At 48.0% G+C, this 27581-nt stretch overlaps 1 protein-coding gene, 1 non-coding gene and 1 pseudogene across 5 annotated transcripts in view; 1 reads left to right on the top strand and 2 right to left on the bottom strand.

Moving 5' to 3' along the window:
- Positions 1 to 27581, top strand: part of KCNH1 (potassium voltage-gated channel subfamily H member 1) — a 1530898-nt gene that overhangs the window by 22366 nt on the left and 1480951 nt on the right. The window lies entirely within an intron of this gene.
- On the bottom strand, positions 9361 to 9467 carry LOC147709276 (U6 spliceosomal RNA). The gene has a single exon (XR_015296918.1). It is a non-coding gene; the product is annotated as a U6 spliceosomal RNA (small nuclear RNA).
- On the bottom strand, positions 10739 to 10807 carry LOC147709277 (U6 spliceosomal RNA; annotated as a pseudogene).

A 27581-nucleotide genomic window follows, 5' to 3' on the forward strand; every position in this document is an offset into this window, starting at 1 on the left:
TGTCCTTATGCTTCAAAACTGGGCGGTGGATTTTTAAAAAGTTCTGATACAGCATGCCATATCTTGTTCAAGTTTTATGTTCTATGTTTTAGGTTCTATGTTTTTATGTTTCAAGTCTTTGATTTTGGTTATGGTTCAATCTTGTGTATAGTGCTGTGATACTCTTGGTTCATGTTCGTGCTTTATAAAGCCAGTAGTGGCTGGTGTGCAGGCAGAGTGGGGGCAGGGAGGGTGGGAGGGACGATGGGGAGGTGGGTAGGAGGGAATTGAAACAGACAACAAATTTTAAAAAATTAAAAAAATAACAGGAACGTACCTTCCTCTTGCCGCCCAACACTCTTTTACGTAACCTGGCTGCTGCGCTGGCTCTGGATGTGTCTCCTCCCTTCTCCTGGTGCTCTCTTCTACGCTGACTCAGGGGTAAAGGGAAGGACTTCCACCCTTGTACAATGCAAAACCAACCGATCCAGCTCCAGGATTGGTTGGAGCAGGCTAACCCAGCACTCATTTTGAGGTTGGGGGCCTGCGCCTGCAAACCCTGTGCTGTTTCTCAGCCTTGGGATTGCAAGCTCTGGAATGCGCATTTCAGATTGGCCGGCTTGAGACAGCAGGCCAATCTGACCTGCGCACTGGCAGGGGGCCGCATTAATAGTGCAATTGCACTAATCAACCCCTCCCCTGCAATCGCGCTGTAATAGCGCGAACCTGGGACACATTAATAAAATTATATTTATTACCATTTTATTAATGTGTGTGCCTGCACTGCAGCCCCCACAGCAGGTGGGGTGACACTCCTCTGCTATAATTGAAGAGCCTTTTAAACTATATCAAGGGAACCCCATTGATACCCATGGACCATGGGCAGACAATCTATTCTAGAGAACAAAGGTCCTTAGGATAATTTAGTAACATGTGCAATGAGATATATAGACTTGAATCAGTGCTATATCGGATTATTCCAGTACCCAGCCGGGCCTGGAAATTTTATTCAATATATATACAAGAGTTTGAGAGACCACAGAGAGGGTCAAATTCAACATTTGATATTGTACAAGCCTGTACCTATCCAAAAGTAAGCTGACAAACAGTACAAGAAAAGAATAGAGACAAAGAAAACAAACAATATCAGGCAAGAGAGACGTGGGAGCCAACTGTCCCTTGCGCTTGAGTACTATATGAAGCAAGTTCAGACATACAATTCCTGCAATAAAATTAGTCACAATGGATATACTGCAGAATTGTTTAGACTGTCGACGATGTTTCGATCTCTGGCTCCTAATGAACCGGGATCATCATCAGGACTTGGTATTGAGTTGCCTGTTTTGTTATTGAAGTGCCTGTGGGGGTCCGTAAGTGAACGTAGATAGAAACAGGGACTGTTGTATTACTTCCTCGTGGCGCGAACCAGGTTTGGAGGTGGGGACCTCAAGCTTCGGATTTTAACAAGAAATAGAATTCACGGACATCCAGATGGGGAGTCCTCTGGTTGGATTAACGGAGAGTAGTGCTCCAGATGAGAGTGCCACCGTTGGCGAATTTTTCGAAGCACGCTATTTGAAATTATCAGCATCAGTATTGCTCCACAGTCGAGCGGTATACTGGAAGTCGGCGGGCTCGATGGCCAATAGATCCGACAGCAAGGGAATCCGGATGTTGTAGGGGCCCTACAACAGGCGCTTCAATAACAAAACAGGCAACTTAATACCAAGTCCTGATGATGATGATTGCAGGAATTGTATGTCCGAACTTGCTTCATATAGTACTCAAGCGCAAGGGACAGTTGGCTCCCACGTCTCTCTTGCCTGATATTGTTTGTTTTCCTTGTCTCTATTCTTTTCTTGTACTGTTTGTCAGCTTACTTTTGGATAGGTACAGGCTTGTACCATATCAAATGTTGAATTTGACCCTCTTCGTGGTCGCTCAAACTCTTGTGTATATATATTGAATAACATTTCCAGGCCTGGCTGAGTACTGGAATAATCAGATATAGCACTGATTCAAGTCTATATATCTCATTGCACATGTTACTAAATTATCCTAAGGACCTTTGTTCTCTAGAATAGATAATTGAAGAGCCGCCACAGTATAAAACACTTTAAATAAATTAAGAGCCCCCCCCCCCTTCAATCATAAACCCGGTTTCCTACAGACAGTCAAAATAGGCACATCGATTGAATTGCCGCAGGTTTTATGAAAATACGAGGATGTTCTCACTGTTAGTAAATCATAGAGAAAATCCTACATTAGACCAATCCAATAGTAACAGACTACAATGAGCATAAAACATAGTGTGGTCAGTGTGAGGAAAGGTAATGCCAGGTGCAGACTCCAAGAAACACTACCAAAGAATGCTGAGAACAGGTAGTTTCTCCGTACTCAATGAGCACCTAACCATAGGTAACTCCCCAAGTCCCTGGGGGAGTTTGTCCAAAAATTAGATTTCATAAACCAACTAAAGCCTGGCCTACCCTGGGTGGGGGGAGCAGGGTGAAGGGGAGTGGATTCCTCTTTCGGTCCACTGCTACGGCTAATTGGCTCCTGGGGCAAGGAGAAACCTGCCTCCAAACCCAACTGATCCTAATGAACCCATCTCAGGATGCAGAATTATGTCTATTTCCTGCTTTCACCATTAGGAACATGGGAAAGGTAGTTCTATCAGTGCCGTGGTACACACTCAGCAACTTAAGTGATGGTGCAACATCTGGATGCCAGGTATTGACTCAACATTATTCGCTGTATGGTCTCGTACAAGCTCACCAGAGTATATAGCATCTCATTTCCTCTATAACATCCATGCCGTAAAATATGTTTGTAAAAAGAGCAGGGTATAAGCACAATGCAGGTGGCTCATGATTTGGTATGCAGCTTCAGGAGCATACAGCTGCTCTAATGGATGTAACCCCCCTCGGTGCGGGCCAAGAGACATATCAAGTAAACATGAAGAGGGGTTGAAAACGTGACAACAGACCCATCCTCTGTTATTAATCAATTGTTACATTAACCCAACTAAACATCAAACGCATCAGGCCATGGAATCCCTCACCAACATTCTGGAAGACATACTTATTAGATTTGAGCATCATACCGTGATAATTGCAGGAGACTTCAACACAAGAGGTCTGGGTCAGATCCCTGTTGCACCCCATGGGAAGAAGTTGGGCCCATTGATTTCACTTATCACAAACTTTAATTTACAATCCACTCATGGGACAAAAAAAATGAGCTGCCCTTCATGGATCCCTAAACCGACCTTTAGGAATGTCTCCACCATTGACTATATTTTCATCAATGAAGGGCAGGCCCACAAACTATGTGACTTCACTGTGGACGACAGAGACGAAAGCCTCTCTGTGCCTCCTTTATTCTGGCGCGGGAACAGGTGGAAGCCCAGGAAATAATTGGAGCAACCACAGGCGATGAACATCATCTAGTCCTCAAAAGAATAAAATGGACGGCCAACCTCAGTCACAGCCTGTCGGATTATGTAGCCAAAAGGGAGGCGGAACTAAAGACACAAGATATAAAGAACATCACACATTTTTGGGAAATACTGACAATGGATTTACAGAAGAACTTGGGTAACACCAACCAATCAAGAAGTAGCCAACACTTAAATCAATCCTGGTCAGAACGTCGAAAACCGTGGAGCCTGACACAATACAAACAAGTCCTTAATAAGGCAATCAAGGCAAAAAAGAAAGGTATCTACTTGTCACAGATGCCCTCCATCCCTGCCTTGCGAGCCACTTATAAGAAGAAAGTCTGGGAGTTGAAAAGACAGCGGACAGAAAAGAACTGGCTTAAAGTTTTCTCTCTAATTAAAGAAAAAGACAATAGCAAGCTATGGTGATACATCAACAGTCTGAGCTCTGGAAGCCAGCGCAAGAAAAATAGTGTTGCAGGCAACGTGTGGGAACAGTATGTGAAGAGTCTGTACACCTGTGGAGCAAATAAGATGGGCTCTCTCAGCTCAGAGGCGTCGCAGGTGGCAGCTGTAACCATTAAAATTCAGAGCCCGCTGAAAGACATTACAGTGCCCAGTCAGCCCGTCCCTTATACAGTGGAGGAGACTGTAATGTACATTAGGGCGGTAAGAACAGATGGGGCCCCTGGCCCAAATGGTATTCCCGCCCAAGTCTTCAAAACCGCCCCTGCCTTTTTTGCATCCCTACTTACTCCGCTACACAATCATTCATTCTCCGCAGCAATTTTACCAACATCCTGGAAAGGCTCAGTCTTATTTCCAATACATAAGAAGGGAGACCACTCGAACCCAGCTAATTATAGGCTCATAGCCCTGCTTGACATAGAAGCCAAGGTATATGCCCGCCTATTACTAAGGGACCTAGAGGCCTGGGTGGACAAGAACGGCATTCTCCCGCCTTTTCAGACTGGCTTTAGGGCCAATAGTTCCACCATGGACAATATCATAGCGCTCTCCTACCTCTCGAAGCAAGCCGTATTGAGGAACAAGCTGCCCCTGTTTTGCTACTTCATAGACTACTCCACGGCCTTCGACCGAGTCAATCGAAGACGGTTATGGGAAAAACTCTAATCTTGGGGGATCCCTCAAACCCTGCTAAAAGCTATAAAAGCCCTCTATGAGGGGACATGGGTCCAGGTCAAATTAAGCCCAACAATCGTAACACCAAGAATTGAAACTAATACCGTACTAAAGCAGGGTTGTGATTTGGCCCTTCTACTTTTCAACTTGTACACTGCAGTGATTGGGGCAAGCCGTGAAAGACGCCAACCTAGTACCTCTGAGATTGGGGAAGTTGGCCCTGGGAACTCTCCAGTATGTGGATGATACAGTGGTCATGGACCACACCAGGGTGGGGCTCCAAAGAGCATTAAATAGTCTTGCAATATACAACAAGGAAAATAGCCTACGGATCAATGTGAGCAAGACCAAGATAGTAATCTTTGGTAAATACCCCCACAAAAAACAAGCAACATGGTCTTTGGGTGAGCACCGAATCAGGACAGCCCCATCCTACAATTATCTGGGGTATGGGTGTCGGAGAGGGCCACAGCAGCCAAACACATAAAGGAGTTAACACCGAAAATTAACAAAATAATCCTGTCTTTCAGGCGTCTAAGCCATCGCCTAGTTAGTCCATAGATAGAACCCATGCTGACTGTACTTAGGGTAAAACCTTATTCCCGCAATCAAGTATGGTCACTTAGCCTTCCCAGGAGCACTTGAGAAAGTCATCAATGCGGCCCAGATGAAAGCTTACAAGACTGTGCTACAAGCTCCTAGACAAGCAAGGAACACCAGGCTAAGGCTGGAAATAGGTTTGAACCACCCGGAGTTGGTACTAAAGGGGAACCTAATAAAATATTACATCAGAGAACTGAAAGCCCCTGAAAACAATCTCAAATATTTCCTAAAATGTATTTTCAGAGTAGCGGGCTCCCCATGGCACTCCAAGTTTGAACAAGCAATAGACCTATTGAAAATCGAGGGAAAGAGCATGCCCCTTCAGGAAATTCCTTATTCTGCCTGGCCCAAGCTGTAAAGCGCCAAGTCCAAACCATCTCGTTTGAACTGGATCGCTCATCACTCCAGTACAACTCCCTCACATTGGCCCTGGATAAGTCATATACTCCTGGCAAAGTTCAACCTTATTTGCAAGATTCACTTTCAGCTCAAGCAAGAAATAAAATTCTGTACTTGCGCCTCCTGGCCCTGAAGATTTCGGATTTTAACCCAAAATGGGCACGAACTGACAGCATCATCTCATGCCGGTTATGCAACTACCACAGAGAATCTTGGCTACACCTTTTATGCTGCTGTTCAAAGGTGGCCAGCGACCGTCATCGTTTGCTGTGCCCGGCCCTAAGGGACTTGGGCTTCAGAACCTGCAGAGAGGCCTCGGACTGGTGCTTCTCAGAAACCACAACTTGTTTACTTGCCAGGGTTGGCAAGTTTATCCATCAAATTAGAATTGCACTTGATTTCCATCAAAAGGCCACAGAACTCAGGTGTCCTGTCATTCTGCAATGAAAATTATCTGGTGCCCCAACCCTGTTAGTCGTCACCTAATTCAGGGGTTTCTTGAAGGCCACTGGAACCAGAAATCAAACTTGGGGCCAGACAGAGGGCTCGTTAAGAATTTATCTTAATGACAATTAGTATTACGGAGAGAACGACCCTGTTGGACTCTTATATAAACACTGATCCTAAGAGGTGCAAAGATGCGAAACGGTGCTAACCCAATATTTTAACTTTAAAAAAAAAAAATCTTTAATTGAAGTTTTAAATGAACACAAAGTAGTAAATAGAGCCTGCGTAGCCACGGTGCTATTTTAAAGCTGAACATTTGGGTTTTTACTGGGAGAAGGGTACTTGGGAGGGGGGTGTTGTTTATGTGTTTTATACTGTAAATATTTTAAGTAATCGCACAGTTAATAATAAAGTCTTAGTGGGTGTGTTACACTATGGTTTGCTGGAAGCGTGATGAAATCGATTGATGCTTTCTGGATTAAAGACATGAAGAGGGCATATGGTCCTGTTTAACACATGTTGTACAATATATACCAAAGTACATTTGGAAAATGGCAAAATTATTTGGAAAGAATCAAAAGGAGCTTATTCTCAACAAAGGCAGCCCATGCAATTGTGTATCTAAAAGCAATATCGCCATTTTGTTGAATCTAACCACAGGCAATGCAGAATGAAGAGTGTATACTTGTGTAAGCAGCATAAGGGGCTTTATATACACAGCACCAGGGCATGTGGTTACCTCGAGGGTGTTATTATCTCCGCAGCACAAATAAGGCCATAAGCAAACAATTTCACTGGAGAGAGAGAGGCATCTTTCGGGTCAAGGTGCCCCAATGGATGTCATCACGTTAACTTCTAATATGGGCCTTCAGCCTTGTAAGAAATTGGGTTGTTGGTTGACTAGGGTGTGAGCCCTGGTCAAGAAGCAACCACAATCCTTTTCAGAGTGAGGCACAAGCCAGACCTTAAATTAACCAGTGCTCAGCCCTCTGGTAGCTTGACACAGAGCAGCCAGGCTTAACTTGGAGACAATGTGTAAAGTATTTGTGCAACATTTCAAACAATAACAAAGTGAAAACAACACACAAACAGGATCCTCCTCCAAGTTAGAAAAATAGAAATATCTTCAATAAATAAAACAAGACCAAAACGACAAAAATCTAATCAGTAGAACCAGAGACATGCAGTTTTAAAGATGTTAGTGAAAATAGCACCTAAAAGCACAAAGGGCATACTGTGTATATCTAGTTGCACTAGACCAGGACAAAGTCACAAGTTCAGGCCAAACACGATGGCGTGTTGGCTGGCAACTGGGACCCAATTAGGCCCGCTGAACAAGGTATCTTAAACTCTGGTTTGAGGAGCGTTGGGAGGATCTGCGACAGAGATGTGCCACACAGCCGAAGCGATGCATCAGTTCCAAGTTATGGTGTGGCTGTGATGCGAGGTACTGCGTCATGGTTGAGGATCCTGTAGACGGAGCTTTAGATTAGAAGTCGAGCATTGAGGATGTGTCGCTCAGTCGGGGCAATGCATCGGTTCTAAGCAGCTTCAAGGCTGCGATTTGTAGGTCCGTCAAGGATGCTGTAGATGAGGGATGTAAGAGCCTGTGTCGAAAATGTGTCATGCAGCAGCGGTTCCAGTGTGGCTGCGAAAGTATTGCGGATCATTCAACTGGTCCAATCCACACAGCAATGGCGATGCGTTTCTTCTGCTTGGTTTTGCACTCTGCAGCAGAGGAGATGTGTCCGTTCTGCTGGGTCCACAGAGACTGGCAGAGCATCTTAAGCTTACTTCCAAGGTTCCAGGATTGGGATGGCACCAATTGGCAAGGTAGACTCCCCCAAACATGTTCATAGTTGAAAATGCCCCGGTTACTTACCGGTAATCTTCATTACTCCGAGTATAGTCTTCCTCGCCACATGAGTTACATAGTGAGCTTTAGCTCCACAACAGAACCCTCCAAAGCAAAAAGAAACCACCTCCCACCCCCTCCCAACATGGCCGACCAGTCCCACCTGACCTCTATAAGAGGTGGGCCAGCCCAACCAATCAGCCTGATCTACCAAGCAAACAATGAAGCCGATAGCCAGACAGGGAGGGGGGGAGGGAACTCATGTGGCGAGGAAGACTATACTCGGAGTAATGAAGATTACCGGTAAGTAACCGGGGCATTACCTCCTCGTTAGTCTTCCTCGCCCCCTGAGTTACATAGTGAGCAAATACCCAAGCCAACAAGGCTTCATTGACCACCATAACAACAACACCACACGGTGATGCAGAGAAACCAACCCAAGGTTGAAGTATAACAACTGAAAAGAAAACAGGGATCACAGGAAACCTGAAATCAAGACCTCCAGGAAAAGAAGGCCAACCAGGAGTCGCAGCTCCAGCACTCAGAATGGCCCCAGCGAAGTCCCCCCGGGACTGCTAGAGACCCACGAACAAGGCGGGGGACGACCACGTCGACGCCCGGCCAATCTCCACAGAGGAGACACCCCAAAGGGGGCCCAGGACACCGAGCCACTCCCCGTGGACCGACCCTGGACCCCCGCCGGATCCACCGAACCCAGCGAAGCGTAGGAGAGGATGACAGCCAGCGGAAGCCAGCGAACCAAGGTGGAAAGAGGGCTAGTGGCCCGAATGAACCGGGCCAAAAGACACAAAACAGGCCAGCCCACCGGGAAAGGGAAGACGTGCGGCCAAGAGAAGCCAAAACAGCACGCCGAACAACCAGCACGGACAAGAGAGGAACCTCGTCGGCAGGGAAAAAATGGTAAAGACACCACCCGAGTCCGGGACCCCAGGGAAGGAACCCCGGGATGGACACGGGGGACATGCCGGAGGAACAACCACGTCCGGCGAAACCCGCAAGAAGGGAGGGGAGCGGAGGAACGACCCCCGCACGCCCCTATGCCCAGCAGATACCACTGCCATCAGGGAAAAACCACCCAAAAGGTGAGGAACCGCCAAGCCACCGAGGGCCGGGGCCCAAAAGGGCGGACCCCGAAGAGCTCGTAGAACGAGAGAGGGAGTATGCAAACGTATTGCGATTTACATAGCACACGTATCACCCAAAGGCATCAAGGTGCTTGCCCTGGGAACCCGTCCTGGTAGTCCCCCGCGAGAGAACCCCAGCAGGATACAAGGTGAAAGTCAGGCGTCCCGCCGCAAGGGGCCATAGTGGAGATCAAGCAAGCAATCGCCTAGAGTCGCATAGTGTGAACACGTGAGACGAGTAGGCACCGGAATGAGAATCAACGAGTCCATGGAAGTTTTCAAGCCCAAGACCCACCGAGGCAGGGAACTGAACCCTGGTCCAGGACCAATCTCAGCTACCGGGTCTTGCTAACATGGAACGTTCCACGAATTTGCGTGTCACCCTTGCGCAGGAGCCGTGCCAATCTTCTCAGTACCGTTCCAAATTTTGCACCTGTGCTGCCCAAGCGAGCACTGGAAGACCTGCGGGAACCCAGCAGCAGCCATAACCCCCGAGCAAACAGCGTCATCCGTTCCAGAACCAGGCCTGCACCAGGAGGCAGGCCAGCCGACAAGAGCCGGCTCAACACCGACGCCGAGAGCGGGGGACCCAACCACGGTACGGGAAGATCCGGGATCGGCCAGGAGGCTCGAACCGCCAGCTCGCCAAAGAAGAGGGAACCCGGGGCGGAGGACCCCGCCGGGAACCAAAAACAGGAACGCACCATGCCATGCGTGGCAACCACGCGCGGGTGCCAGGCACATCACCTCAGCAACCTCCCAAAATAAGGCCATGTGCAGCCGGGTCGAGCACCCAGGAGCACCCCGGCCCTGCCCAAGCGAATCCAGCAGAGGACCCGCGATAACAGAGGGCACGGGGGAAACGCGTACAGTAGACCAAAAGGTCAAGCGAAAGAGAGGGCAACCACAAGGACCCGGGTGGACAGACCAGAACCTGGGCAGGAGGGCCGAGACCCCCACCGTGAACAGAGCCACCGGAGGCCGACCGAGTCGATGCCTCAGGCGCCGAAACACCACCGGGGTCAGGGCGAGACCAGGCAACGGAGGCCAGGACCGACACAGTCGAACCGCCTCCACCAAGTCGGATCCCGGGGGAAGACAGCCCGAAGGGACAGGACATGCGCCAGGTCGACCGACCCTCGAAGCACTGGCGAAAAAGACGGCCGGCCAGGAGGACAGCCAGCCACCCCTGAAGCACGAGGAGCTGCGAGACAGCAGGAGATCCCAACGACCCCCAAACGCCCCGGCCAAACCCCCCCGAAAGAACCGAAGGGAAGAACCGGGCCCAGGCACACGACCCCCAAAGGAGGACAAGCCCGAGACGGGGGCCGAAGGGCCCACCGCACATAGTGCAGGGAGCCGACGGAGGAGAGACACTGCTGACGAGACTCCTCACCCACGAAAACGACGAGGCCGAGAAGGACCATACGTCCATACAGGGAACACTCCGACCCCCACCCGGCGAAGAAGCTCCACCAGGCGGGCCAGGAGCCCAGTCCCCACCCATGGGCCCAGAAAAGATCCACAGGCGAGACAAGGGAAGGAGAAGGCAAATGGAACGCATCACGAATGTGCGTGGCCTCCATGCTGTCAGAAGTGGGATCTGAACCCACGCCTCCATGAGGAGACCAGAAGGCTCAGCATCACTGAAGATCAAGCTCTCTTGAGTCTGGCGCCTTAGACCACTCGGCCCTCCTGATGGCTCAGGGTGTGCTTAGTTCTGACTGCGCAGGGGCCATGCTAAACTCCCCAGTATCGTTCCAATTTTAGTATATGTGCTGCCGAAGCGAGTACCTCTAACCTTCCGAGAAGGCGGATCCCGCGGAAAACCGCAAGACCGGACACCGGCCAGTAAGCTCAAAAGAGCCCAATTTTTGTAATGTGCCGCCGAAGCGAGCACCCGAAAAACCCGGGCCCGGGAGCCCAGAACGCCCCACGTGAAGGATGACACCCCGAACTCTGGGGGGAATGTCGCAGGGCCCCCCCCCCAAGAGAAGGCGAGACGCCCTCACCCCTAGGGACGTAAAATACCGCTGTGGCACCCTCCAGGCTTTCCCTGTGAGGCGTCCACTCCTGGGCACCCACAAGGTGGAGGCCAGGCATCCTTAGCGTTGTGGGGGCCGTCATGGCGAATCAGCAAGCTATAGCCCCGAGTTGCCGCGTGGGACTCCATGTTAGGAATAGGCACCGAGGCGAGGATAAACAGGTCGGTGGAATATTTGAGCCCAAGACCCGTGGTCCCGGGCAAGACCTCTGCATCAGGGTCAGCTGCACAAACCATTGAGCCACACTTCTCCACAACCTGGTGCGTGACCCTCCAGCACAGGGGCCACGCCAAAACGTCAGTCGCGTAAGCGCCCCAAGAAAAGCGCACAACACCCCCTAAGGGTCTCAAGGCGCCGGTATGAATGCCTAAAGCCCACCACACCCGGGATGCCCAGGCCGACCCCCATCCGTGGACCAACCAGGCCCGACCCAGCTCATTCACTGAGAGCGCTCAATGCCGCAGGGGTACCCCCTGGCACCCCCAGAGAGACGACCCCCCCCCGGACACCCCTCAGGTGGAGGCAAGGCAACCTAAGCCTCGTGGGGGCCGTGTATGCGACAAAAACACGCCATTGCCCAGAGAAGCAGAACGGGAGGCAACGAGTGGGAAAGGCACCGAGGCGAGGAAAAACCGGGCCATGGCACCCCAAGCACAGAAGACCCGCCGTGGCAGGGTACCGACCCCGGTACCCGGGCCAAACCACCCTGGAATAGCACTACAGCCCTGGCCGGATTCGAACCCTGGCCTGTGAGGGCTGTCCGCACCGAAGCACAAGTCCACGGATCCAAAAAATGCCGCCGCAGCGAGCCCCTCCGGAATGGGGAGGCTCCGTCGCTGGTGACGGAAGAGAGGCCAGGACTGAATGAGGTCGATTACGGCCCCCTGTAGTGGACGCATCAGTCCATTGAGCCCACAGTCCACGGGGGAAACACGGGCCCCCCGGATGACAACCGGACCAGCCGCGTCCCCCTGAACGCGCCCCAGGCGCCGGGGATAATACCTCGCATCAGCAGAGCCGCCCGAGGACGGCAGCCACTAGCGGATTGGGTGGCCCGCCAACAAACACACACCATCGCCCCTGCCGGGACGCCCTTCGTGGGGGCAGACCCACCAACGGAAAAAGCCTCACCTGCGCGTTCCAGCGCCTCGGACCCTCCTAAGGGCGTCAGCACCGTTCCGCGTGCCGCCGCGCCTGCCGCCTGCAAGTGAACCAGCAGCCCTGGTCGATACAGAGGCCGCACCTGGCCGAGCGATGCCCCGCCCCCAAGAGGCGGGAGGCACCCGTTGCAAGAAAACCCCGTCCGGAGGCGGAAGCGTCCAGCGCCGTGATTCGAGGCCGTCGACCAAACACCCGGACCCGACCAGCCGAGCCCCGAGGACCCGCCGACCGACGAGGTAGGTGCAGTCAGCAGCAAGGCTCCGTAGTACTCCACAATTTTAGGGAGTAAATGTATGTCTAATGCCAGGCCAAACATCCATATTATGAGAGTCAACGTCCTACGCAGGCAAAACTACTCAATTTCGCCCCACGTGGGGCTCGAACCCACGACCCTCAAAGGAAGGGTCTCATACTCCTGCAAGCGCCGAACCCCGTGCGAGGCACGGTACACGCAGGCAGGCCAAATCACGGGGGCATGGCCCGGGGCCACCCACCGCGACGCGTAAATGGCAAAAGACTGGGGACGCCGGGGATTGAACCCGGCGCCCCCCCACATGCAAAGTATGCGCACCACCACTGAGCAATTCTTCAGCAGACAGAAATACCAGGGAAATGCGCCGCACTAACGCGTGCAGGGATAAAGTGGATCGTAAAGAGTGACTATCATCGGAATATATCCGTTTGTTACAGTCCACTGCTAGACAACGTGAGCCCCAGGGACCCACGCCAGGCGTTTCAAAGGTAACCGGGGCCCCAGAATACATACAGGAGACCCCCCCAGCGCCGGACCCAAAGCCCACTTAGTGGCCAGGTCCCATTAGTAACGACCTGGGAAGAACACGGGAATGTACCAACACCCCTTCTCCCCGGCCGCCCCCCCCCCCCTGTAGACCCTTGGCACGCTAGAGCAGCACCTAACCGGCCCCACAGGACCGGGGGAAGGAAGAGGGGGGGGGATTAGTAGGCATAAGGCACCAGAGACCGCTAGAGCAGGTCCACAACCCTAAAACCCCAGGGCCAGCTCACGCCGGCCCATCTTACCTGAACAGTGCTCTGAAGAGAATCGTGCAGAACAAAAAAAACAGGCTGATTGGTTGGGCCGGCCCACCTCTTATAGAGGTCAGGTGGGACTGGTCGGCCATGTTGGGAGGGGGTGGGAGGTGGTTTCTTTTTGCTTTGGAGGGTTCTGTTGTGGAGCTAAAGCTCACTATGTAACTCAGGGGGCGAGGAAGACTAACGAGGAGGTAATTACACTTATAAAACGTATTAAGGCAACTCTAATGTTATACTATGGGGGAGGTAGGCCTTGTATTAGTGAATACCGAAATTAAGAGTTTTTCACTACCAGGTCATGTAAACCTTAATAGTACATGTCCTACTTTTCAAATACATTTCACCCTGCACTCTGGGCTGTCCATGGCCTAGCCTAGAGGTGGTTTAACTGTATTAAAAAGTAAGGTTTTAGCCAGGCAAAAGGTTTACTTAGCTAAGTTGAAATTGAAGTTGAAAAAAAACGGCACAAACACAGGGTGCAATTGAAGGCCTGAGACATGTTTAAAGTGCTACTTAAGTGGGTGGCACAATCAGTGCTGCAGGCCTACTAGTAGCATTTAATTTACAGGCCCTTGGCAGAGGTAGTGCCACTTTACTAGGGACTTATAAGTAAATTAAATATACCAATTGGGTATAAGCCAATCTCATATGTTTTAAGGAGAGAGCACAAGTCCTTTAGCACTGGTTAGCAGTGGTAAAGTGCGCAAAAAAAGAATTCAGCAAAAACAGATCTGAAGGCAAATAAGGAAGAAAATGCCAAAGGTAGGATGAAAGAGTGGATGGACGGGCAAAACAAATTCCACAGAATGATGAATGAATGTGTAGGTGAAAGGAACAGATGGAATTGTGAAAGGATGAATGAAAAAATGGCAGGGTGGAAGAATGGGTGGATATATGAATTGATACAAAGATGGAAAGCTGAAGGCATGCATTGATTTGTGTATGAATAGATGGCGGGGTGAAAGGATGGATGTATAGATGGGAGGATAATGAAATGGTGAAAGGAAGTATTCTGAGGAAGATTGGGTTTGCTCCCTTCACCTGCTCATGTGATTACAGGTATGGTTCAGGTGGGGGGGTTTTGATGTTCTGGTTGCTGGAATGGCCCGCTATGCCCCAGCTACTCCTAGGAAATAATTCGTGTCAGCATCTCTGCCAGGGCCCCTGTGACATCCAGCCTTTTACCCATTCCCCGCCTGCCTGTTCTTCACAGAAGCAGCACGGTCGGCTGGTGGTGACAGAGTCCGGTGGGTGACGAGGCGCCTGCTCCCAGCAGGGGGGTCTGTCGGGTAGGAGTAGCAGTGAGCTCAGGCCGAGACCGGAAGGACGTGCGTGGGTCTGAGAACAGCCCGGACTGCCGGCCCCAGGACTCCACCGGTGAAAGCAGCACAGTGTATCAGAAAAGGGCCAGTGCTGAAAGGAAACTTGTGGGGAGGATGTGTCCACGGGTGGGATTGGGGCATTCGAGTGATTACTGGACAGCACTCACGAGGCGTTCTTTCTGCACTCGCTGTTCGTGCTCTCACTATGTGCGGTTTGACGGGGCCCACTCTGTCCTTTTGCACGGCCTCTGAACCCACGCCATGCTCACCCCGTGCATCCTTTCCACTCCCGCTGTCTTGGTACCTTTTCGTACGAGACTTCCTGGCATACACCGTGCGCCCTGCCAGCGCCCACTTCGAACTGTGTATGGAATAAACTTGCAGCAACCCGTTTCCAATGACATTGTTTCGCGTGATTATTTATTGCAATGCCTGCCATGTTTCTGGGTGGTGGGGAGGGTTCCCTGGGTCGGCACTGTGTGTGTGACATATCTTGTCAGCAGCACGTTATTCGGAAGATGGTGTTTTGTCAGCAGGAACCCCATTGACAACCTGCACTCTGTTGTAAGCAATGACGTCAAATCAGGAGCAATATCCGGATCCTCCCGCCTGGTGTTTCAGAGTGGGCACGGGTCGTGCTCTGCACGCTTGTGCACTACCATGGTCCAGTGCAAAGCTCATTGGAATTGCTGGAAACCGTTGATTCTTGGTGCAGTGGATGTTTACGAGGCAGCGCCTCGCAGACAGTGTAGAGTTTGTATAATTAGTGTCCGTTTGTGAACGGGTAACTTGCTGTCAAACATCCTTTCACGTTTTCACGCGCAGTGCGGCGTGTGGGCTGCCTCCTCCGCCCTGCAAAGTCTCCCGGAACTGCCCTAGCACAGTGCGCCTTGAAGCTTGGGCAGGCAGCGCCTCGACAGAGGCTGTTCCTGATGGCTCCCTCTGTCCGCGGAACCCCCAGGTTTCAGAGGAGCCGCGCAGGCTGGGGGAGGAGCAGGTCCCTGAGCAGCGAGATGAGCTCGGATCACAAACCAGGGACTCTAGTAGCAACGAAATCACAATTTGTATCTAAGGAAGTCCCTTGTTTCTACCGCTGCTGCTCACACAGTAGATGGCATCGCACACCTTCGCATATGAACACATCTACTGCCCTGTGAACGCACGTGCACTTCTGCCGCGATTGCTTTCCACCCTGGACGCGAGCTCCCCTCCCCCACCGCTCACCGCCACCACCCCCACCCCAGCCTCCTCTCGGTAATGACATGCCCCCTCTTGACACCGATGATCGGCGTGACGCTGGCGGGGCAGAGCGCGCTATCGTGATCGGTTATCTGTTTCATTTAACGCCTCCAGAGCGTCTGGATCCCAAGTGGGCGTTATACGGTGATAATGACCCAGAACGACTCGGAGGGTGGGAGGACGGGGGCAAACATCCGCCAACTAGAGGCGACTGCTGTCCGATATGACCAAAGGCTTAGAACTACGAAACACGGGTTGATGGAGTATACTTGGTTGATTTTGTTGTTCGTTTTAGTCAATATTTCTTGTTTTCTCCTCTTAGTCTATTTATTTTTTGGTCGATGGAAAAATTAATTAGCCACTTGTATTTCCACATGTATTAAACGGGTGCGTGTATACTTGCTAATAGGTGTGCGTTTTTTTAGTGCTCACTAGCCACATACTATGAAAAAACAATATTCTCAAAAACAATAGTCTCAACTGAAACTATTTTCACTGCAGTATAGGTACATGGTCACATGGGCAGCTACTTCAGGCTCATTTATAAACCCTATGCCCTTTTAAACTTCCAAGTGCTGCTGATATGCATAGCTTTTGGGCTTATTTAATCTTGACTGGCAGCAAATAGAGGCACTCAGAGTGCATAATGTCTATATTTTCCAAATGCAGACCGGAAAACACGTTTTCGGTTTGCAGTATTCAGCATATTATTAAAATAATCGAAAATCCACAGTGCTATTTACAAAAGGTGAACACAAACACACAAAACATGCCCTATTACACATCACAAATGCATATTTTCATGGTAGTGAGTCCTTAGGTGTGCATCCTAAAATTCCTTCATTTGTCACCACCACCACCCCTATGGTGCAAATTGGAAACAATACATCAGTACATTTTGCAAACAAATGTACACTCCTGACTGGAATATCCTTGGCGCCGTAAAAGGCATGAGAACTCAACCATACATATGAAGAACATATTATAATTAGGGCTCTCCGGTTTTATGGTATTTATTTTTTTAACATTTCTGTCTGTATTTATCCATATTTATTTTTTGGCCCTTTTATCTGTATTTATCCACATTTATTTTGCGTATAAATGACGTTGAAAAACTGTACATTTCCATATTTATTTAACTAATAGATGCACACTCATACTTTGATGCCTGTCTTGTTTTAGCTATTTAAGCTGTCAAATATTACATAACAATACATCCTCTGGTAAATACTAGCATTATACCATAAATGTATGTTGACATATGCCCTTATCTAAAGAAATTTAATGCTGTTTTTTTAATTTACCATGCTGTCCATCTGCTCAGCTGCTGGCCTACACGAAAGTCAGCATGGAGAGTCACTTAAAAGAAGAACAATTTTCTGTATTTATCCACTTTTAAAAATAAATGCAGTCAGAAAAACCATAGTTTTCTGTCTGTATTTATCCGTAAAAACGGAAAACAGGGAGCCTTAATTATAATGTGACTTTAAAAACATGGACCTCACAGTAATTAGTCTTAGACAAATTCCAGAAAGTCATCTAATGACTCTTAATCCATTCCGCAAATATGGCAGGTGAAGTAGTGAAAACGGTAGTGTTCATAGTCATTACATATTTGAAACCTCAGGGCAACTTCTTCAGAGGGGTTAGGTAGGGTATATGGGAGGTGGGGAGGGGGGCAAGAATAAACCCAAAACCGGGCCTTGAGGAAGAATTATAGTCCCACTCAGTGGTTTAAGTGGGCAGGTACTGTCTTGCACTGAGTACCTGCACTTCGATTACCTGTACTCTTCTGCAGCGGTCCAAAATTTTCAATGGGAGAGTACTGGCACCTTTATGTAGTAAAGAGGTACTCTGGGATAGTGCGTATCCGCGTCTATATTTCCACCTCAAGCTCCGATCATACTTAAAACTCTGTGGTTCTATACCATGTTTACAATCTTTATGAAATTAGTTGAGAACATATTGTCGAGTCCAAAGTCCATCAAGCTCATAGCCGCAGAGTTACTTTGTTAGCACCAAAGCAAATTTCCATGATTATTTGTGGAATCATCTCCCACATTAAAGAACGAATCAACGCGGTTCCATTATTCCCAGCTAGATAGATAATGTGAGCAGAGTAAAGCCGACTCCTCACACAATTTGCCAAGTGCAATCTTACCAAACTCCAGTGGCATGTTCTCTGTGGGAGTGCTCTGGTGTAGGTTAAAAAGGTTCTCTAAGTAAAGTGCCTCCAATTTGTCGAATTCCTCATTGTTTTTCCCTTTCTAACTGAGCAGCAATGGAAAAAATAAATGGAACAATCTTTGCATTAAAACATTTAGAATGATAGAATAAGGAACAGTATTATAACCCATGCAGAACTGTTTTACTTCAACAATCACTTACTTGTATTTTTATGGTTTCAAAAACTCATCTGCGGTATCAAAGACAGATTTGAGGGCATAGAGATGCCCTGGTAATCATAGCTTCCAGTCTTGTTAAAAAAACACATTTTACCTCTGAGTTACACTTAGGGTGAGGCTGCCAAAGAGCACCCAAATCGGTGGCGCCCCACCTATGGCGGACACGCCCGGGCCAGCCCATCTTGTTGGATATGGCAGCAGGTTGCCACCAAGCAATATCGGCCACAAGAATGGCATCCCAGGCCGGCGAAGACCCGGCAGTGGTTTAACACTTACGGGTCCCCGCCGACCCAGTCTGCGGTAGTCCCATGCATAACATGGGCGAAGGGGCGGTGGAGTGGTCTCTTTTCCACTCACCGCTCTGCCAACAGGAGGCTGCTGGTCCCCTCGCTGGTGTACCAGCTCAAGTTCTTTTTTGTGGATGGCAGGTGAGATCATGATTGGAGTGGCACTTCAGGTCTAAAGAAGGCATCCTTTTGCTTGGGATAGGTGGGGTGCGGGTCTCACGGGGGCCCTCCAGGGGATGAGTGCAACAAGTTGGCTAGAGTGCTCGCTGCCAACAGGTCTTTACGACCAAGGTAGCACAGGCCCTTGGAGGGATAATGAGGGTGTTTGGGAGTGCCTGAGGTAGGTAACCTGGTGGGCAGATGGGCCTCCTGCACAAGTTACTCTGGGGACATATTCCTTAAGGAGGGGCCCTCACAGGTTGACCAGTCATGATATCACACATAGACTCTGCTGGATATACAGGGACAAGGTTATATATAGTTAGGAATGGCCATGTCGCCATCAATTACAATTGTAATAATCATGTCTCTGGTTTATGGTGTTTTTACATATAATTGTGTGAAATGATTTGAGTGCACTTTAAATGTTTTTGTGGTTTGCTTTCATAATAAGTTAAAGCTGGGGGTTTACAATCCCTAACCCAAAAGTTCAAAGTGATATTTTTGTGTTGTCTGTCGCAGTAGGGGATGCTGGAGGGCAGGTGGCGGTATCCGGGTCACTCCGTGGTAAGAGCTGGAGCTTTGCAATACCTGGCCATGTTACCAAAAGTCATACTTTTGGTTTTGGTCAAATTCCTCTTTAAATAATTTTCCCTGCAATATTGAGACATAAAATCCAAGTATTATTGTAAACCAATGTGAGTCTTGTCCATCACAAGTAATTTGGTGTATGCCACGATGGGAATATTTGTGCCACCCAGTTTGGCAGGGCACGGTTTGACATTTCCGATTTGATAGAATAAATCAACCAGGTAAAAATTAAATAAAGGGGAAGCAGGGATGCAGTCTGCTGATCCCCTGTTGTAGTTGGCAGCTGACTGGAAAACTATGGACCATTACCAATTTGTAGCTGAGCCCAAGTGGATACATGCAGTGTCTGAATAAAGTTTAATTAGTGTTGGATTCATATGCAAGGCCAGCATATTGGACCTTAGTTTCTTCCTGTCCACTCTGTTAAAGGCAATTCTAAAGTCAATGAAATAGCTATGGATTATGCGTTTTATTTGTCTCTCAATTGAGAATCACGTTCATAGCAATTCAATAATCTTAGGCGCTGTGTTGGGCTCTAAAACCCAATCTACAAAAGGAGGGATAAAGGGCAGATAAAGGCCCAGCAAACACGCCCCAGGGATACAAGGATACACAGAGGTGTGCAGTTCCTATTGAAAGAAAAGGTTGGAGATGCCTAATGGATGAAGTCAGGGAATCTGATCCTTCACGAGCAAGGGTCCGCACACACCACAAGGGGTGTCATGCTTCATTATAGGGCGGCTCCCCTTTGGACCGGCGCTGCAATGCCCAAAGGGCCCTGCAGGGGGCTCATTGCCGGAGTTCTTTTAAGCTGCCGTTGTGGAGTGTGAGGTGCTATGTAGAAGTGCTGTGCGTGAGTAGAGTGGTGTATTGTGAATCTAAAAGTAACTGGAGTTAATCACAAAGTGAAACTTTTAATGTATGGATCCATCGGTTATACTAAAAGTAGGTATAAGTGAATGTCTAAAACCCATCTGCACCCAATCATGGATCTGTTTTTTAATAATACAATCTTCATGCATGGGCGTCCGCAGACATTTTTCCAGGGGGGGGGGCAAAATGTTAACGTCATCACCATCCTCCGACATGATGTGTGCTAGGTGGGGCACAAGAAACACTAGGGCGCAGAACTAGGATAGACTCAATTAAATGCCAGGAATCCAGGACATGTGACTGACCCTGCCACAGGCCAACAAACACCACCTGTAGGGAAAACGCTAAACTTTCTGACAAGGTGCTTTATCTCTATCTGCTAAGTGTGCAGACTTCCGGGTCCTCGATCCAACACCAATAAAGGCTGTCTTCAGCGCAATTCGAATTTTATCTGAATACTTTAAAACAGCCTATGATTAAAGCACCAGATTAAATATACTGTATGGACAGTGTATGTTAGGGATTATTTGTAGCACACATATTCACCAATATTGGCTTCTTGGTGCTAGAATTCATAATAACTTTTATCCAAAGTTAAAGCACAACTTCAAAGTTAGTCATAAATAATGCAGCAATCACACACGCTAGTGATTTGCCAATGGGTACTCCCTTTACTAGAATTCCCCAGGCATTGCTAAATTTTACACACATTCAATTAATTTATACACAATAAAATGTATATGGTCCAAATGTTAGCTATATTTTTTAAAAGAAACTTAGAGTCCCTCTACGGGTAGTCAATGTCAAACTGACAATGTGCGCACGTTTAGGGATACAATAATGGGCAGCTCCCTTATGCGGAAGCCCAGCACCGTAAATGTGCGGCACACGCGGCGCCCGCAGCGGCGGCTCATCACAGGTCCAGGGATGCTGAGTCTTACACAGTGGTCGAAGTGGGGGAAAAAAAGTAGGGGAACAGTGGGCGGAGAATCAGAGGGCGGGAATAACCCAAGGATTGGATCTATGGGTGGAGCCAGAAGTGTGGTTAGAATGCGCAGGCATCCCAATTTTTCGTATTTGTTTGGCATTTCACTGCCCAGTTTAATCAACCAATGGATACACATGATTATTTAAGGTTATAATGAGTTATTGATATTAAAATATATTCACAAAGTAGGATATGCTTCTAATTACAGAATGTACCAAATACGATAAAATGTGGAAACACAAGCCATTTGTCTCATAGCCATGGAGTTTCTGTCATCAGTACTTCTCCCTTTTTCCACAACAGCAGTTCAAACAAGAATGGCAAAATATCCTATTTTGCAAATGTTTTCTCTTAAATTATGGCTCTGCCATATTTGCCTCACAAGGCAAGATATGCTGCATGATCTGGCCATTTAAACTAATAAATTGTTTGTAGCTCAAACATATCAAAAGTTAATATAAAATGTGACGTGTGTTGCTGCGGAGTGGATGGCCTGTTGTAAAGGTTGACTGGTCACCTTTCTCACTGCTGCGTTTGTATGTTACACTGGTACTAATAAGGCAAAATCTTTCCAGAGACTGTTAGCATGTGTACACAAGTCAAAATAATAAAATATCTGAAAATATACTGCATTACGCTGCAGCCTTTTTTTTTAATGCATAATTTAGTCAACAGTACAGCATAATGTTGTCATCCTGTGCTGCATAATTAATTCCAGTGGCCCCACAGCAAGCAGCACATGTTAAAAGTGCTTGTGAATGAAGCAGGGAGACTGTGAAGTTTGCGAACTTAGTTTGGTGTGTCTGCAAACCCTGCATTGACAATCCAGGTGAGTTGCAGCTACTTCTGCTGAAACAAGACCAATGGAGGTACCTATGGGTGAGGCAGACTGGCCTCAAGGGTAGGGCCAGCCTCAGCACAGGTGGTGTCCTGTGCATTAATGTTTGTTAGTGCCCCCCAATGACCACCTCTGCCATGGATTCCCTCACTACCACGTTTAATTGTGCCCCCCAAGTCTCCATAACCACTCTCTCTCAGATGCATTTAATTTGATTTACAGCGCCGTTCATACCATTGTAAGGGTCAGAGCACTTTACATCGCACACATTACACAGAGACAATCAATATGTGTGTAAATCACTGTATAGAAAATGTTACATAAGACTAAGGACTACAAGGAGTCACATGAAAACCATACTGGTAGCCGGTATAGTTTTGTAGTGATTGGTCTGGAGAAACACAATACCCGGAATTTAAAACGTAATACATGGTTGGGGGTTCTCCTTAATAATCAGAATTGAATTCTGTCCAAAAGAACACTTTTTGGGACATTAGGATAATCAAAGACTGGAGGGTGAGGGGGAGACATAACGCTCTAATTTATACCTTGCAGTTTGTATGCAGCTCTTAGATGACAGTTAATAGCTCACTGCTCTAAGTTAGGATTTTAACTTATAAACTGCAAGTAACAAAAGGATCTCTCTGACAAAAGCAGTAGCCCACTGACCGATTTACATTATGTGCACTTTGTGATCTGCATGGTGCATGTTCTTTGCAGCTGGTACAATAACCCTCTGAGCTACCTTTCCGTGAGTCAAAATTTCCACTAGTCAAAATTCGGATCTCTCTCTAGGAAGAACATTAATCACCAGAGTCATCGTGACATTCTATTGTTGCCGAAAAGTGCTGGAGACCAGGAAGGAGGCAGCAAGCGTTTATAAAACCATAATATACTTGCAAACATGATGCCTCCACCTAAAGTCAACACCCGGTGCGGTCACACTGGTTGCACCGCCCTAGAGCTGGCCCTTCTCAAGGGTCCTGTGACCTCAGTGACTGTTGTTCTAGGGTATGCTGCTTCATAGGCCACCCGCACGACTGGAGGTGAACTTCAGTATGGATAGTGGTGGACACGGTTAACCTACACTTGTCATGCTAGGGTCCACCAGCTGGTGCGAAGACACCAGGACTTCTAAGGTGTTGCAAAGCCTTCTAAGGTCTAGCATGTGATTGTGCTCTCACAGGAGAGTGGTCTGGTGGACTGGTTATTAAGGCTGAACCTGGTTCCCAGTGTCAAATTCAGCAGCTCTGACCATAGTGCCACATCCTCTCCCCCACTGAACACCGTACTGACCCACTGAGAAAAACTCCCACTGTCTTCAACTACAACCCAATTGTTACCCGCTATAAACACCTGGATGCGGCTCAATTTAAATTACGCACTAGACAAGAGCAATATGCGGCCTACAAAAAAAAAGTAATAACATCCTGAAAAAAGCAAACACTTATAAGGAATGCAAAATTTAGCAAACCATGGGAAATGTTAGCAGGAACAACATGGTCACCGTAAGGCTTTTACACTCACTATTCGGAAATCAGTGAGTGCTTTTGCCTGAAAAGTTAAGGACACGACTACAGGGCCCATTTCAATGGCCATTCCTATATCCTTAAGCAGTATGGCAAAAAGACCACATCCCTGGACGCAGAGCCGCAGCACACATTTTGTTTTCCAATCCACACATTGCAGTACCTCCACAATTGGTGCACTAGTTCCAAGTTCAGAGACAACAAAGACAAGAAAACAAAAATAGAGCTTCACTGACTGGCAAACTCTGTAAAAGTGACGCTAATGTGTTTCAGTGTGAATAAAATCAGTTTTACCAGTTTGCTACCACTCTGTCTTACTTTATTTAGTTATTTATATATTTTTAGGTCTCGCGACCTATCGATGCACGCAAGCGCATCGAGCGGAGCGAGAATTCATGTCGGCAAAACACAAGTCAAACCAAAGGGCTTTCAGCCCCGCGGTTTTGTTGCAGTTCGCGTGTACATGCACGCGCATCGCATGCAAGCCCAGCCTCTCGCATTCCCAGGCTCTCCCGCCCCCATCCGGCATCAGGCTTCTCCTCCCCTAGCAGCACTCCTCCCACACCAGCACCTCCCCCCTCCCACACCAGCACCTCCCCTCTCTCACACCAGCACCTCCCCTCTCTCTCCCCGCAAACACAGCCTCCCACACCAGCACCTCCCCCCTCCCACACCAGCACCTCCCCTCTCCCTCCCCGCAAACACAGCCTTGCCCTAGCAGCACTCCTCCCACACCAGCACCTCCCCCATCCCACACCAGCACATCCCCTCTCTCTCCCCGCAAACTATTGCATCTCCGTGTTCTCTTTTCATGGACTCTCGATTTTATTTCTTGTTTTTTTTACCTCTCAGCACGCTCCCCTGGGAGTGACAATCGCGCTTTATAAATACTGAATTCATTCATTCTTTTTGATTAGTTTCCTTCTGCTGCTCGCCCTGGAATTGAGGTACTTTATTTTCTTTTTCCCTCATCGTCGTAGTGTGTTCCCCTGTCATTACTTGCCAGTTGTTGATTGACCTCCTCCTGTGTCCTTGCAGTTCCGTTGTTGTTGCTTCCTCTCCCCCCTCCCACGTCCTTGCTTGCTATCATGGTATACATATATTGTACCGCGTATTCTACCCTCATAAAAATGGTTTGAAATCGTATTCCCCATGCTTTAACTGTAAAGTTTAGGCTCAAAAACAGTTTTCCCCACACAACATTTCTGCAGGCACACCATTTTTTTCCCCTCCTTGTTTTGTTTGAGGTCACCACAGGAGCCCACGGAGCTTCAAAGTGAGCGCTCTCACCTTACGGATTGGTGTTGAGCCCTCCCCCACCCTCCGAGCACAAATGCAACGTTTCCCTCAACCCACCCTTCCCCGTGCATAGAGTGTGCAGCCATCCATGTTCTTACTTAGAAGAGGGGAAACTTTTAAGCCCTTTCTGTGGCATCATTGACCGGCTTGCAACACGCACTCATTAAGCTGGACAGGACACTTTGCAATCAAACTTTTTTAGATGAATATTTATTTTTTTGATAAAGTACCCTGAGCAAAGTTGTATTTGCTATCTATCACTCTGTTACTGCATTTGCAGCTTTTATCTCTCCTCCTCTGCGAGCTTTCCAATCGTTCTTGCCCCCACTCCCCCATTTCATTTTTTTCCTGTCTCTTCATTGCTTGCCCGTCCCCCAACCCCTGTGCCTTGCTACGGTTTTCAGACTGCCGATTCTGCTGTGAAACCACTGTTTTGCCCTGCCTGTGTTTATGCTGCATGAGTTGTTTCTAACCCTGCAACAACCTTAATTGCTGGGGGTTATATACAAGGGTATGGTCGGTGCTTAGGGGCTAAATGTCTGTGGCCAGCTCACCATGATTAAAAAAATAAATATTCATTAAAAGGGAAATCACCCACGCAAGCCCACTATCACCCACGCAACACCACACTCACCCACGCAACGCCACTCACCAAGCAACCCCACTCATCCACGCAACCCCACTCATCCACGCAACACCACTCACCCACGCAACGCCACTCACCCACGCAACGCCACTCACCCACACAACGCCACTCACCCACGCAACACCACTCACCCACGCAACGCCACTCACCCACGCAACGCCACTCATCCATGCAACGCCACTCATCCATGCAACACCACTCATCCACGCAACGCCACTCACACACGCAACGCCACTCACACACGCAACGCCACTCACCCACGCAACACCACTCACACATGCAACGCCACTCACACATGCAACGCCACTCATCCACGCAACGCCACTCATCCACGCAACGCCACTCATCCACGCAACGCCACTCACCCACGCAACGCCACTCACCCACGCAACGCCACTCACACACGCAACACCACTCACGTTGCCAATAGGTCTCGCAGTAGGAAAGTTGGAGCCATTACAATTGCAAATAACAATGCCTTTTATTTTTTTTTCATTTTAAAAACATAAAGGGCTTTGTCATTTACAAAACCAATAGCTCCAACTTTCCTTCTGCGAGACCTATTGGCAACGCCAGTGCTTGTTTTTCATATTTTTAGCCTTTTATACCCAATGCTGCACTTTGGAATTAAAATGTCAGAAAAATACGACATTTCCTGCAAAATTGTCTTTCTTTTTGGGATCCATTTCACAGGGAAGCAAATAAAAAAAAAGAAAAGGAAAGAGAGTGAGAAGCCCGTCTTGAAGTCACGGTTCTCATGGGCGTCCACAGGGGGGGCAAAGAGGGTCGCTCCAGGGGGGGGCAAGCGCCCCTCCTTGCCCCCCCTGCGGACGCCGGTGCTTAGTAAACATTTTGCGAAAAATGTGTCCCATGTCCAGCATATCAATCAGGCAATGGTTTTTCACCAAATTCTAGAAACTTTTTATATATCTGAATTAAAATACCTCTGTACCAAGAACTGGGAGTAGTCCACTTGGTAGTATGTGCTCTAACAGCAACACTAGCCGTCCTGAACTAAAGGGAATATTAGGCTTTAGGACTGATAATGAAAGGTTGATTGGCCCTGGGGCTCAATATTTATTTACAGCCTGATTCATCATTCTCCCGTTTTGCGAGCCCCTAATAGCGATTCACAGCGAATCGCTATTAAGGACTCGCAAAACGGGATTCATGTAGAAATTGCATAAAGAAATGCGATTCCTACATATTCCTTATTTGCGATTAGCAAATTGCTAATCGCAAATAAAGAATAACTCGCCATTCATTCCTATGGGCCAAAAGGACCATAGGAATGAATGGGGAGTATTCCTTATTTGCGATTTTCTTTTATGAATCGGGCGGATGGAGACTATCTCAGAATCTGTTTCTCGGGCACAGTCAGTCAACCAGTAAATTTGTAGACAGAGGGCAAATTCAAAGTAGACAAAATTCCCTTCTATAGGTTGGTGACAAGAACTTGCCATTCAGGCTTGATTGACATCAAAATCGGTCTACTTTCTTCACCAAGTCGTTCCTTGACACTTGTTCCCCAAAAGGCTTTAATATCCTTTCTCTTACAGAGAGTAAATTTAACTTGATAATCTGTTTTGTTTTTAAATCCTCAAGATGGCTTTATAAACCTTTTTTTTAGCTGCTAACACACTGGCTTTAGAACTTGCGGAATCAGAAGATTTACTTAATCAGAGGACTTAGAGAGACCAGTATCAAATTTGTGCAAAACGGAAAAGTAGAACTAGTTCAGAAAACATCCATTCACCCAAATGTAATCTATAACTGTGTTTAAATTAGGGGAAACCTACAAGTCCTGTGCACTTCACACTTCATAGTTAAAACTGCAATGAAGTTGCAGTGACAAAATAAGACTACATCAGAGTACAGATGTGTACACAACTGCAATTATTGATTATGTACATATTGACAAGAAACGTCCTCTATAAATTGATTTTTCCAGTTTCTTATGACTGCCAAAAATGGCACCAGTTATTATCAAGTTTAACACCCAGGTAGCAAATATTTTACAGATTACCCTCGACTGTACTGACTTGATAAGAGAGTGAGTTGTGTCAATTTGTCACTACATCAAACCTCGTGTTGTCTTTCAAATCTCTATATAAATATGTTTCAGTGGTATGA

This window comes from Lissotriton vulgaris, chromosome 6 (genome assembly GCF_964263255.1).
Source record: "Lissotriton vulgaris chromosome 6, aLisVul1.2, whole genome shotgun sequence".
NCBI lineage: Eukaryota > Metazoa > Chordata > Amphibia > Caudata > Salamandridae > Lissotriton > Lissotriton vulgaris.